This window comes from Tiliqua scincoides, chromosome 1, assembly GCF_035046505.1.
Source record: "Tiliqua scincoides isolate rTilSci1 chromosome 1, rTilSci1.hap2, whole genome shotgun sequence".
NCBI classification, from domain to species: domain Eukaryota; kingdom Metazoa; phylum Chordata; class Lepidosauria; order Squamata; family Scincidae; genus Tiliqua; species Tiliqua scincoides.
Genome location: NC_089821.1, coordinates 110,674,295 through 110,687,149, shown reverse-complemented (window position 1 = coordinate 110,687,149; position 12,855 = coordinate 110,674,295). Strand labels below are relative to the sequence as shown.

At 42.3% G+C, this 12,855-nt stretch overlaps 1 protein-coding gene and 1 pseudogene across 3 annotated transcripts in view; one reads left to right on the top strand and one right to left on the bottom strand.

Moving 5' to 3' along the window:
* ZNF385B (zinc finger protein 385B) overlaps positions 1 to 12,855 on the top strand; it is a 208,341-nt gene that overhangs the window by 77,144 nt on the left and 118,342 nt on the right. The window lies entirely within an intron of this gene.
* LOC136637348 (5S ribosomal RNA) lies at positions 5,348 to 5,467 on the bottom strand (annotated as a pseudogene).

Sequence of the window (12,855 nt, the reverse complement as noted above, 5' to 3'; positions counted from 1 at the left end):
TAGCATCTTTGTGACTACTTGAGAGCAGCGGTACTGACAGAAAGGCCTATGCTGACCTGACAGTGATGCATCCAGAAGCTAGGCCATTGACAGAGACGACTGCTCCACTGAGCAACAGAGAGTTAGGGGAGGGTGGGTGTGAATGGGCATTTTGCAGCAGGGAGAGCAGAACAAGGGCAGATCAGGCCTGGGAGGGAGGTGGGATCAGTAAAGCAGGCCTCCACTGTATCCTATCCTCCCTCCTAAGCCCTATATGGGGCTGCTTGGACTTGAGCCAGCAATTTACCTAATGTGATCCGAGTAGCTCCATTTGGCAGGCTGGAGCGTTACTCGGGGTAAGAGGAAAAATATCTCCTTACCCTAGGGAGACCTCCATCCTGCTCCTTACCTGTGCTGGATACAGTGTGGGCAAGACGGCCCAGCTGCGCCAGAAAAGGTTTGGATTAGTCTGCCTGTTGACCAGTAATCTGCTTCTTAACCAGTTAATTAGTCAATAAATTAAAGCTGCACTCCTTTAGATGCTTACTTGAGATTGAGTTTCATTGAGCTTAAGCAAAAGACTGGATTGTAACTTTAAAATAAATGTGCATGTTACCAAAATCTCAGTAACATGATGTTCTGACGTTGCTAGACTGTATTGGGTGGACTGTATTGGGTGAAACCCTCTGGGGGAGAGGTGACACTCCTGCTGGCCAAAATTGTGACAATTTTGGTATTGTTGGATAATATCATCATGTTACATATTATTCAATGGGTAATTTAATGCAGAATGCAATGAAACACACCATGTTGAAATATCTGTATTCTATCAAATGTTATAGCCAAATAAGCAGAAAAAGAAAACACAACTGTAAGAAAAAGGGGATTTTCTTAACTCTGACCAATGAGACTGATTGTTCCACGAACCAATGAGGTGTTGTTATGACACAGCAGGAAACCTGTAAATATGAGTCAGCTCTTAGTTCCATGTTTCAGAGCTAATACTAGAACTCTTACAGCCCAGTCCTATCCCTGGCAGCACCACCAGGTGCGGTGGAGCCGAAATGCATTCAGTGGCACTGCTGGGTCTGCTGGAGAAGACCCAGCAGAAGGGAAAAGGGGACTTTCACTGGGGCTTTTCAAATCTGCGCCGGCTATTTGCTGGTGCAGACTTGAGAGCCCCTGTGTCTGGTTTTACAGCCCAACATGGAAGATAGGACATGGTGGAACAGGGCTCTGCTGGTCCCACCTCTTCCCACCCCGGTTCTTCCCCTTGCCTATCCTTCTGGCACATTTGTGACACTCAGCGCTGGAGCTCAGCACTGGTGCTGAAGTAAGATAGGATTGGGCCTTTATTCAGTTGCATGAACGTCATCAAGTTAGCCGCTAGGTTTTTTTTGGTTACTGATTTGTTTGGTGACCTGTACTGTTATATATTAAAATAAATAAAGTTAATGGGGGTGACACCAACCCTAGTGATGCCAGTGCATTTAGGCTGTGCATATGATATTGTGATCTATTCTGTATGGTCTGGTACAGAAGGAGGCCTGTCATGGGAGTGATGCAGTAAGCTCTTGCACTGACTGATGCTTCTGGTAAGGCTTGTCTTTTTAGGAAAGTGAACCTAAAATTTCATAAACATAAATTAGTAAACAAGTTACAACTCATTGATAAAGGGAGAAGCTACCTTAATATTCTGTTTTTAATTCCCTGTTGCAATGTCATGCAAACCAAAACAGCCTGAAAAAGTAACTATGCCCTTAACTCACAGGGTCACAAATTAAATTACCCCTCACTGATTGATATGAGTTGATTAAGCCACAATTAATCTTATAGCCTTAATAGATCACCAAACCAAATTTTCCTAAATTAAACTGCTGTTCCTTGCATACCTTTAAAAAAAATGAAATAGTTTAAGCTTTTAAAATAATTTTGTTGTGCCTGATTTGACTTAAGACAAAAACAAGAGTGAATGCATTTGTTTGCACAGGCACTTAAAGCTTACTGTATCAATGCTATTGTTCCATCTTCTTATAACCAAAATATAGTATTATGTTTAGCTGTTATTTGTTGATTGTAATGTACAGGTTTTATAGCAGATTGGGCCAGGACTGCTATACCACAGTGAAGCCTTTTGCTTATTCCTTCATCTGACTGAAACTGATACAAAGTATGTATAACTTGATTTGGCTACACTGCTCTCTTGTCACCCTTGCTTATGCTTCACCACTCCTTGTCATCTTCCATTCTGTTAGAATTTAGACTGCAAGCTGCTTTGGGCAAGGATCTGTCTTTTATGCTTATGGTACACTAAAGCATTATGATCATTTATTGTGCTGTATAAATAAAAATATTGTTAGCAGAATGCTTTAGAAATTTGCTGTACTGACTCATAATCTTTCAAAATATATTCATGACCTACACCTAATTAAAAATATATTCTCCATGCATTTACTCAGACATATCCAAGGAAGATGAGGCTTGAACCATTCTGCTGCTATTGATTTTTTTGCTTAGATTTCAAGGTGTGTAACATAAACATATTGAATTCTTTCAGAATTTGGATTGTGTGTTATTTTCTGGGGTGAATATCTTCATCAAGTTGAAGATGTTTTCTTCAGCTCTTTAGGTCTCTTTCAGTGATATCATCTGTGGTTTCTTTTGTCACTATGTATGTCCAGAATTCAGTAGAAGTTCTGCATCCTGGAAAACAAATATTATTTAATTTCCTTTTGATGCACTTGAATAATCTGCACTGGAGGATGGAGAATTTCCAGTTACCAGAAATGAATGAGCTGCAGTGCAAGAGAATGCAGTCTGTGTATATCAAATGTAAAATAATTTTATTTCAGGCTTACTTAGTTTGAAAATGTGGTAACTATGTTCCTAAGTGGTGGGGAAAAAAGTACAGTAAGTAGCAACTCAATTATAGTTGTCACAGATAACCTGAACTCAATAGCCCATTGAACCTTAGAGATAAGAGATCAGTGGTTGTACTTCCCTGTAGCATGGGACACTCTCAGCCATGGGTGAAAGCAGCTGATTGCATTCACCTGAGAGACAAAGGCAGGCAGGCCTTTAAAGATGAGCCTCCGGAGGGAGTGGTGAAAGGAAGAAGACCAGGCTGCATGTCTGGTCAAGAGGGTGTACGATGAATAGATGGAGGCTTGAGCAAACAAGATGGAGGAAAGAAGGACTGGAAGAACTGGAGTACAGAAACGGATTATTGGTAGAACTGACCTAAGACAGACCTAGCAGAAAGGAGAACAGGCAAAAGCATGATCAGGATTGCCTAGTTTCATGTTGCAACGCACCCCCCCCTCCATGGCCATCCAAACGCTTATGGAGGTAGAGCTTCACCTTGGGAAGAAGATGGGGAGTGGATACCCCCATTTATACTTTGGCTGTTGCTATCTATCATAATATTCCCTCCTGCAACAAGAGCAAATTATATATTTAAATAGGCTTCTGTGAATGACTGTCTGAAAAGATAGTCACCCCTGTCAGGTCTGAGTACTCAACCATGTTCTGTCTCTTGCTATGTATTTTGGTAAACAGGGTCAGTTAAGGCTAGCCAATCTTACATGGAGGCTAAATTTGGAGGAGTGAATATATCAGTAACAGAGACTGGAGTGTCTTCTCAATAAATACAAGGAAGATTAGTTATTCTTGAGCTGTTTCTTTCCATTCTTGCTAGATAGATGATTCAGAAAGTAATCCGTCCAATGACTCAACCTGCTTAAACTTTCAGGGGAAAAATAGTTCCTGCTTGGATTTCTGATGAAAAGAACATTTGTGCATTCATCTCTGTGGTGTATTCATACCTGCCATGAGGTTCACCACTTCTTGGAACATTACATAAACTTCCTTGTTTTCAACCATGCTTGGAATATGCAAACAGAACTGAAAGGGACCTTGCAGTCATTTCTGCGTAAGCAGGAAGTCTAGTATTGACATACTAATCTATAGAGCATTGGGCACAAAGACCAGCAGTGACTTCTTCTACAAGGTTCGGTTTTAACCAGGATGAGAAATTAGGATCAGAACATGCAGGACAGTTTGGAATTGTTTTACAAAACTCAGTTGGCTCAGACTTTTTCCTGTTCTCAGTCACCACCTTTTTGCAAAATTTCTATGTAGAACAAGATGCTGTAAACATGGATTTGCTGGAAGAATTGCCTGTGGTTGTCACACAATATAATGCAAAAAGTAAGAGTTTCATATGTATCTCCTATTGCCACAGCTATTACAATTTAGTTTTCTTCTACAATTTCTCTGCGTGGAATAACCTATGTGAGAAGTTCTGGACTTGTTTGTGTTATGTTTCCAAATATTATACTGTGTCTTTTTTAAAGTGCTGTGTATATATCTTTTACTGTATTCCTATTTTGTTATGTAGTGCATCCATGCATGTACAAGTAGTTTAGATTCCTCTTAATAGAAGTGTTATTATTTACTCTCATTTGCATATGTTGGTGACTAATAAAGTGGAAGTTACCACTACCAATTGTGTTGCTGTTAACCAAGGATGGCCCAAGGAAGGGGCCTAAGAAAGTGTTTACAGGGTGAAAAATTGCTATGGAAAAAGATTAACCTAGTATTTTCTTAACACACATGCTTCCTTAGCAGATGTTTACTCAGGAGCACCAAGAGATAAAAGAAACACAGAGGGGTAAACCCTAACATTGTACTATATTCCAGGAATGGCAACTCCTTTCATTCTTGGAAGGAGAGCTGTGGTCATAGATAAACCCTTTCCATGAGTGCAACTCTCCTTCCATTCCTTCTGTTCATAGAGCACAAGGTTAGAATCCAACTCACAGTGCCTGATTCAGTAAGGGTCCCTGGCAGCAGCAAGTGAATGAGAGGTTCAGCGAACCATGATGTGAATGAGCAGGGGACTCGGAGGCTCACTGGGACTTCTGGAGGGAGGGAATGAGTTGGGAATCCTGGAAAAGGAAGCTGCATGCTAGTAGTTTGAATGAAATAAAATATGAATGAAGTCCTGTTGCAGATTCAAGAACAGTGGGGTAGGATGGATAAAGTGGTCCCCCACTATGCATAAATGCTCTAAGATGCCATGCCTGTGGACTGTGTACGAGTGGCCATGTTCATAGCTCAGCTAGGAAACTGAAGTGCATGAAGTCATCCAATCATATGGCTCTCATAGGATTGCAGAAAATTTAGGGGAAGTGAGTGTAAAGTTACACTAAAACAAGTACAACATACCAGTAAGTCACCATAGCTACAAGACATGGGGGGGTGGGGTGGAACAATCTTCTCCTTTTGATTATTTTTTTCCTACTCTGTACTTCTGTTATATGCTTGGTTTGGTTGGCAACCTTCAGTCTCGAAAGACTATGGTATAAGCCTACAGCACCTGGTATTCCCAGGCGGTCTCCCATCCAAGTACTAACCAGGCGTGACCCTGCTTAGCTTCTGAGATCAGACGAGATCAGGCATGTGCAGGGTAACAGTTGCTGCTTAGAAACCCTTTATCAGTGGTTTTAACAATATCAGGTTTAGGGGGTCTACTACTCTCAGCAAAAAAATAATTATGGGTCTATATTTTAAAAATAATAATAATAAAAAAGAAAACTATAATAGCAATCATACAGCGTCTGGTACCAACAAGAAATGTCTGGCTATATAACCACAGACTTCCTGTGTATCCATGTATCAATATTCTTCACACAAATTTCTCCAGCTGTAACTGTACCAAGCTACCACCTGGTGCTGCTATCCCCTCTGTCACAAATTAGAAGCATGTGGTCACATCCAGCACCACCGTTTCATACTCTTGTGTTCTCGTCATGTGTGGCGTAGCAACAAGAACATTAAATTGCAAAACCTGTCAGTGGACCAATCTAGACGTGAGACACATATCTCTTAAAGCTCTTGGGGGTATTTGTATCAAATTGAGTAGTTTTGCCTTTGGTTCCACTGAGACCAGACCAGGAATTGGCTTGAAATGTGATGCAGCAGGGTTACTGATAAATAATGAAAACTCAGTAGCTGTATCTATTATGAATCAATACTTATGGCGTAAGTTTTGCTACACAGAGTTGCTAATGCACTGCTACCCAAGGAGCAAGGCATTGGATAACATTTCTCATCTGAGACAGTGTTTGGTTGCTTGCTCATCCACATATGAAGTCTTATTTTCCTCTCACATAAATCAGTGTAAGTCCGTTAAGGATAATAGGGTTAACTCTGATTTATATCCTCAAATGTCGGAAGAAGGTAACTTGTGTGGAGTTTATAAAGAGCAGTAGATTGGCTGTCATCAGTGTGAAAAACCCTGATGGATTGCCAAAAAACCAAAAATTAATTCTGGAGCACACATTTTCTAGAGTGTGACAGAAACCTATATGATATCTTTGAGTATTAGAACTAATACTTGGAGCTCGACAGCAGCTGAAAGATGGGTATAAATTCATGGAGACAGATCATTTGCGCCTGATACGTCTTCGGTAAGGCAGCTTTTTATGAACGCGAGGAAATCCTTTCAAGGCTGTTAATAATTTGTGCTCTCTTTTGCTTTTGATTATCAAATATTGGCAAACTTTTGAAAAGAGAGGTGAACTTTCTCTTTCCCTTTTAGATCTGAAAGAACTGACCTTCTGTTTTTGTCAAGAGAATTTACAAAGAGAAACAGATACCAATATGGCCAAATGTTATAATTCCAAATACTAATACAGGCAACTTCACTGACACTTCGTGCACCCCTTGAAGGAGGTCTGCTACCTATAAATTGTCATGATAAATCAGTTAGACTTTAAGATGCCCCAGAACATTTTTGTTGTTAAATTAGCACATCCCAAACATCATGTAGCCAAGAGATCCATGACACCCAGTTTCATTCTCCTTTTCATTCTTCTTCTGTAACAATTCTTTCTCTCTCACTAACACACACACAGAGCTTTCCCCCCCAAATTTTTACCAACTTTCCTTAGTACTACCTCTTCTCCTCTCTCTTTTATTCCTCACTTCCACCCATACAACCAATTTCTTCTTCACAGAGCATTAAACTGCATAAATGTTCACACAGCACTAGTTTCCAGGAATTGGACAAACGACAGATCATGTTACTTTGGGTTCACAGGTAGACCAGCTGTATAAAATTAGGAAGCTAATGGGCAGGAGCAAGGCTGATATGTATTACTTCAAACCAGGAATGGGTCATGACTCAGATTTGAGTCATGAAAACACACATTTTTCTCTGCTCAAGGGGACTCAAGACATGCATGTCAAAAACTCAGATACTGACTTAGGGGTTTTATCCTGCAAGAGGGAAGACTTGAGTAGACTTGAGTCAAGACTCGCTTTTGTGTGTGCTTCTGACTCTGTTCTGAGTGTGCTTGCCTTCTTGCTTTAAAACATTTTTTTTTGCTACTTCCGCGTCTCAATTCGCTTCTCGAAAAGACTCTGACTTGAGCCAGAGTGACTTGAAAAACGGCTCTGGATGCGTTGTATAAGCCACCATTATGACTCGTTTGCAATTTGAGTCACTTGGGGTAGACACTTGGGACTCAACTCAAGTTGGAGGTGGTGGTGGCTCTGGCATATCCCTGCTTCAAACTTAGTCTAAAGGGCACTGAGGATGGGAGCATCAGGCCTAGTCACCTCCAGCAGCCAGCCTAGGACATTTTCTCCATACTCCACCAGGTCAGCTTTCAAACACAGGGAGTTATTAGCCTTTTCTTTGCTGTGCTGCAGTATCTCAGTTGACAGGCAGTCAGGCCAGTATTCTGGGGAGCCAATAAGAGCCTGGTTGGTTCTACATAACTGGTGTTTCAGCTTTGGTTCCTCAGTCTGAACAAAGTGTTTTTAAAGAGCAACTACACATATTACCTTGCCTCATATTATGCGTTTATTTTTAGTATGAAAAACACAGTAGTTGTATATACAGGCACACTTATTTCAGTGGCACATAATGTGACGTAATGTATTTAGGATAAGGGTGTTAATCTGCTTTTGGACCGAGATATGGTGGTAAAATACCTGCCCTTTACACAGAAGTCTTAATTTTAGCTTCTAAAAATGGTACACGTATAACCTAATTACCCACGGATTTTTCACCTGCGGTTTTATCTCAACGCAATGAGATGGGCCCTTTAAATTAAAGGGGGAAAAGTCCTTTATCAATAGCTTCATTAATGTGAGAGAGAACAGCTGGCTGACAATCCATCAATCATTCTCTCTCCACTTTGTCACTTAGAACAGCTTCACTGTGACCCCTCCTTTCCTCCTGAGCACCTGAAAGAAAGATAATCACTTTGCATTGCTGAAGGGTCACTGGCTCAGAGTGAAGCCTTCCTAAGTGCCTGGAGAGAGACTGATTGATGGATTATCTGCCTAATGACTCTTATGTCGCTAAGGTTAGCAAGACTGTTTTTAAATCACCTAGCAAAGGGACATTGTTTTTTAAATGGATTTGCTTTAATGTGATTTTTGCCATCCACAGATTTCTGGGAGTTCTGGGAATGGAGTTCTGGGAGTGGAGCCCTAGAAAATAACAAGACTCAACCTGTATTTGTTTATTCAGCAGCAGGTTCATTAGTAGCACTGTCACTTTTCCAGCATTACTCTTCTTCCCTTCCTTTGAAGATGTCCTTTTCCCAAAAGAGTCAATAACAGCTCCCCAAAAAACTCTTTCCTTCCAGTTGTTTGTTGCTGGCAACCTTCAGTCTCAAAAGACTATGGTATCAAGCTCTGAATGGTGGTTCTGGCACAGCATCTAGTGTGGCTGAAAAGGCTGATTCGGGAGTGACAATTCCTTCCGCACCGGGAGCAAGTATAGTGTGTCCCTGGTCTGTCTCCCTGGCTATGGGCCTTCCTTCTTTGCCTCTTTGCCTCAGTCTGTTGGCAAAGTGTCTCTTCAAACTGGGAAAGGCCATGCTGTACAGCCTGCCTCCAGGCAGAACGCTCAGAGGCCAAGGTTTCCCACCTGTTGAGGTTCATTCCTAAGGCTTTCAGATCCCTCTTGCAGATATCCTTGTAGCGTAGCTGTGGTCTACCCGTAGGGTGCTTTCCCTGCACAAGTTCTCCATAGAGGAGATCCTTTGGGATCTGACCATCTCCCATTCTCACGACATGACCAAGCCAACGCAGGCATCTCTGTTTCAGCAGTGTATACACACTGGGGATTCCACCTCGTTCCAGGACTGTGTTGTTTGGAACTTTGTCCTGCCAGGTGATACCAAGGATGCGTCAGAGGCAGTGCATGTGGAAAGTGTTCAGCTTCTTCTCCTTTTGTGTGCGAAGAGTCCATGACTCACTGCAGTACAGAAGTGTACTCAAGACGCAAGCTCTGTAGACCTGATTTTTGGTATGTTCCGTCAGCTTCTTGTTGGACCGGACTCTCTTTGTGAGTCTGGAAAACGTGGTAGCTACTTTGCCGATGTGTCTGTTTAGCTCAGTATCGAGAGAAAGAGTGTTGGAGATCGTTGAGCCAAGGTACACAAAGTCATGGACAACCTCCAGTTCGTACGCAGAAATTGTAATGCAGGGAGGTGAGTCCACATCCTGAACCATGACCTGTGTTTTCTTCAGGCTGATTGTCAGTCCAAAGTCTTGGCAGGCCTTGCTAAAACAGTTCATGAGCTGCTGGAGATCTTTGGCAGAGTGGGCGGTGACAGCTGCATCGTCGGCAAAGAGGAAGTCACGCAGACATTTCAGCTGGACTTTGCTCTCAGTCTGGAGTGGTTGAAGAGCTTTCCATCTGATCTGGTCCGGAGATAGATGCCTTCTGTTGCTTCTGTTACAGCCAAACTGGGGTTGTGGAGGGAGAGGCTTACAGTTGTTTATGTCCTTATATAAGACATACATCACAGTGTACTACATACAAAGTGCTTGTTTTCACTGAATTTTAGATATTCACATCAGTGTAATGCAGATCAACTTTTTGGAGAACTGTTGGGATACCATGGGGCAGTGTTATTCAAACTGTGAGGCGTGGCTCCCTGGGGAGGCGCCACAAATGCACAGGGGAGGCGTGGGGTGGCCTCTCACAGCAATATAGTCACACCACCGTTCCTGGGCAGAATACAAGCCCCTCCGTCTTCTGTGCTTTTTTTAAAGCAGAAGAAACGGGGGTTGCTCAGCTGCTCCCTCCGAAAGGGACTGCGAGAGTGGAGAGTGGCAGTTGCTGCCCGCCCTCTTCTCCCTCCTCTCTGAGACTGCCACCTTCTGTGTTCACTGCATCTTGTTTCCAAAGCTCTTCGACTCCAACTGAGTATGCTCAGTTTGCAGTTCTTGCCCTTGGTGACTGTCAGAAATAAACCCTCCTTGATCCTTGTCTGGTTCGTTTCAGCCTGGGATCGCTTCTCATCAAAGTGAAATCTCTCTTTTCAACCCCCTCCCTCTTCCACTCCCCCCTTTCGATCTCCAAACCTTCCCGCTTTTCTCCCCCTCCCCAAATAAAACACTTCCTATTTTACCAGTCACCAGGGCTCTTAAAGTTGTTTCCATGCAGTTGGCAATGGGGGGGGGGGGGGAGAGAGAGAAGCACACACTTTACTTGGCCAAGAGAAGAAAAAGGGAATAGTTTTTAAAGTGATTTATTAATCTTGTTGTTTGACTGAAGAGAGGCTGTATTTTTAAAGTGATGAATCTTGCTATTTGAAGGGAATACTTATCAGCCATTAATGAAGTGATGAAGCGAAGCCCAATCCTATCCACACTTTCCTGGGAGTAAGCCTCATTGACTCTAATGGGACTTGCTTCTGAGTAGACATGCATAGGCTTGAGCTGTGCATCTCCTAGTATAAGAGACCAATCAGCTTCCTAACCAAACCCTTATCAGCTCTGATATATTTTCATGGTCTATTTTTGTTTTCCCCACCAGCTGCTGGAAAAATTTAATTTAATTTAATTAATAAAGGGTTCAATCCTATCCAAGGAGAATGGGAGAAATGATTAGTTGGATTGGGGTGTGTGTGTGTGTGTGTGTGTGTGTGTGTGTGTGTGTGTGTGTGTGTAATGTTGTTCAGACTGGTTGTTCACAAAGTTCATTTGATAAAACAATTCTATTGGTATGCTTACAAAGTGGAAAAAAAATGAGTCCTCCTGGACCAGACAAAATCTACCTATTCCAGCATCCTGTCTCCAACAGTGATCAGCAGCTGATCAATTATAAAGCATGTATATTGCTGTGTATTAATAATATATATTTAAAATCTGCATTTAATTAATGATATGATTAATATAATTAACATTAATATAGTTAATATTTCTAGCCACTTCCTGTTTAATGATGTCACTTCCAGCCCTCAGGAACATGATGGGGAGTCATGGCCAACAGCCATGGGGGGTCAAGGGAGCCAAAGGCTGGAAAAGTTTGAGTACCACTGCCATGGGGATATGGCACAAAAATGTGCGCACATACTAGAAAATCTGAGCAGACTTAGGAAGGGCTTATGCAATCAGCTGTATTATCTGATAACTTCCATAACCCTAGCTATCTTTTTGAGTCCCTCCCTCCTTCTCTGACTTAGCTAGAGAGATATCTATAGGAACAAATGAGGAATCTTCCTAGTGTGGGAGTTTTTGTAGTAGATGTTTAGCAAACTGGGCAGTTTGAAGAGTATGGGGTCATTGCCTTTTTCTCTGAAAATGAAAGAAAGCTAAACTAAATCTCAGGAAAAGTACAAATTGTACAAAAAGTACAAACAAACAAAAGTTAGACTGCTGGACACTTATGCTGAGCCTAAAGCTACTAACTCTGGCGCTGCACTTGTCCTGGTAGTGTTTTGACCCAAACTGTGTATAGTCTAGTTGGGCAAGAGGCAGGGTGAACAAGCTCTTCTTACTTTATAGCATTCTGACCCCCCGCCCACTGAATTTGAAGCTGCATTCTGTTCCTAGTAAGCAGGATACCAGCTTAACTGGCCACTTCTGCACCCTTCCTGGGAAACCCAACATTGAGCTGTCACTACAAAGAAATTCAGTGCAACATTGCACCAGCTTTCTTCTGCTCCTAACAAGGTTGTATGTTCCCCTGCTCCTGACTGTGATAGAAGTGTCCTTGTCCAGCACAGCTCAGCTGCTGTAATGGGCAGTTGTCAATGTAGCAAATACTGATAGTGGCTCTTGCTCCTTTAGAAAGACTGATGCTGGACTTGTGCTTGTGTGCCAATGCCAAGTGTCTTAGATTCTTCACAAAAAAATGATGGAGAAAAAGTAACACCACTAAGCTAGAAGACGGAACACACTAAGCTGCTTCAAAGCTATCTATCTACTGAAAGACTTGTCACAACTCAGTCAATAGAGTTCATCTTCTGTGAAAATGTTTCCCTGCTTCTGTATTTGCGTATTTGTAAAACTATTTCTAGGGGGAAACAAGGAGTTAGCTTCCCTATTTTCCTCCCACCTGCCTCATGAAGACTTATCTTCTTTAGCAAGTATCCTATAGATGTTGGCAAATTTCTTTAGGTTTGGAAAACAATTTATGGAGCTTGGAAGTGCCCATCCTGGAGAAGCAAACTTCTCAAGCACTGAGAATTCTTCTGAGTTTGAAAACCTCAGGAAAATTCTGCATCCCCTCTCCTCCAGCCTTCTGCCCTATCTTTACCTGTCTTAATGAGAGGTGCAGTGGGAAAACACCATCAGCAAGGTCCACTTGGGGAGGAGAGGCTTTCCCCCCCCCCTTTTCTCTCCCCCCTCCTATTGCTTCAGCATGCTGCAGCCAGCCAGGGGAAGAGCAACTGCTTGCCAGGGTATTAGTTGGGTGGTGTGCTATTCAGACAAGCTGAGATCCTGTGCAGTGCAGTGGCCAATGATACAGCTCAGTGGTTCAGCAGGGAAGGAAGGAGGAGACATGGGCAGGGTTGGAAAATTCATGGGGCCAACTGAAGTACTCACTTCAGACAGCAC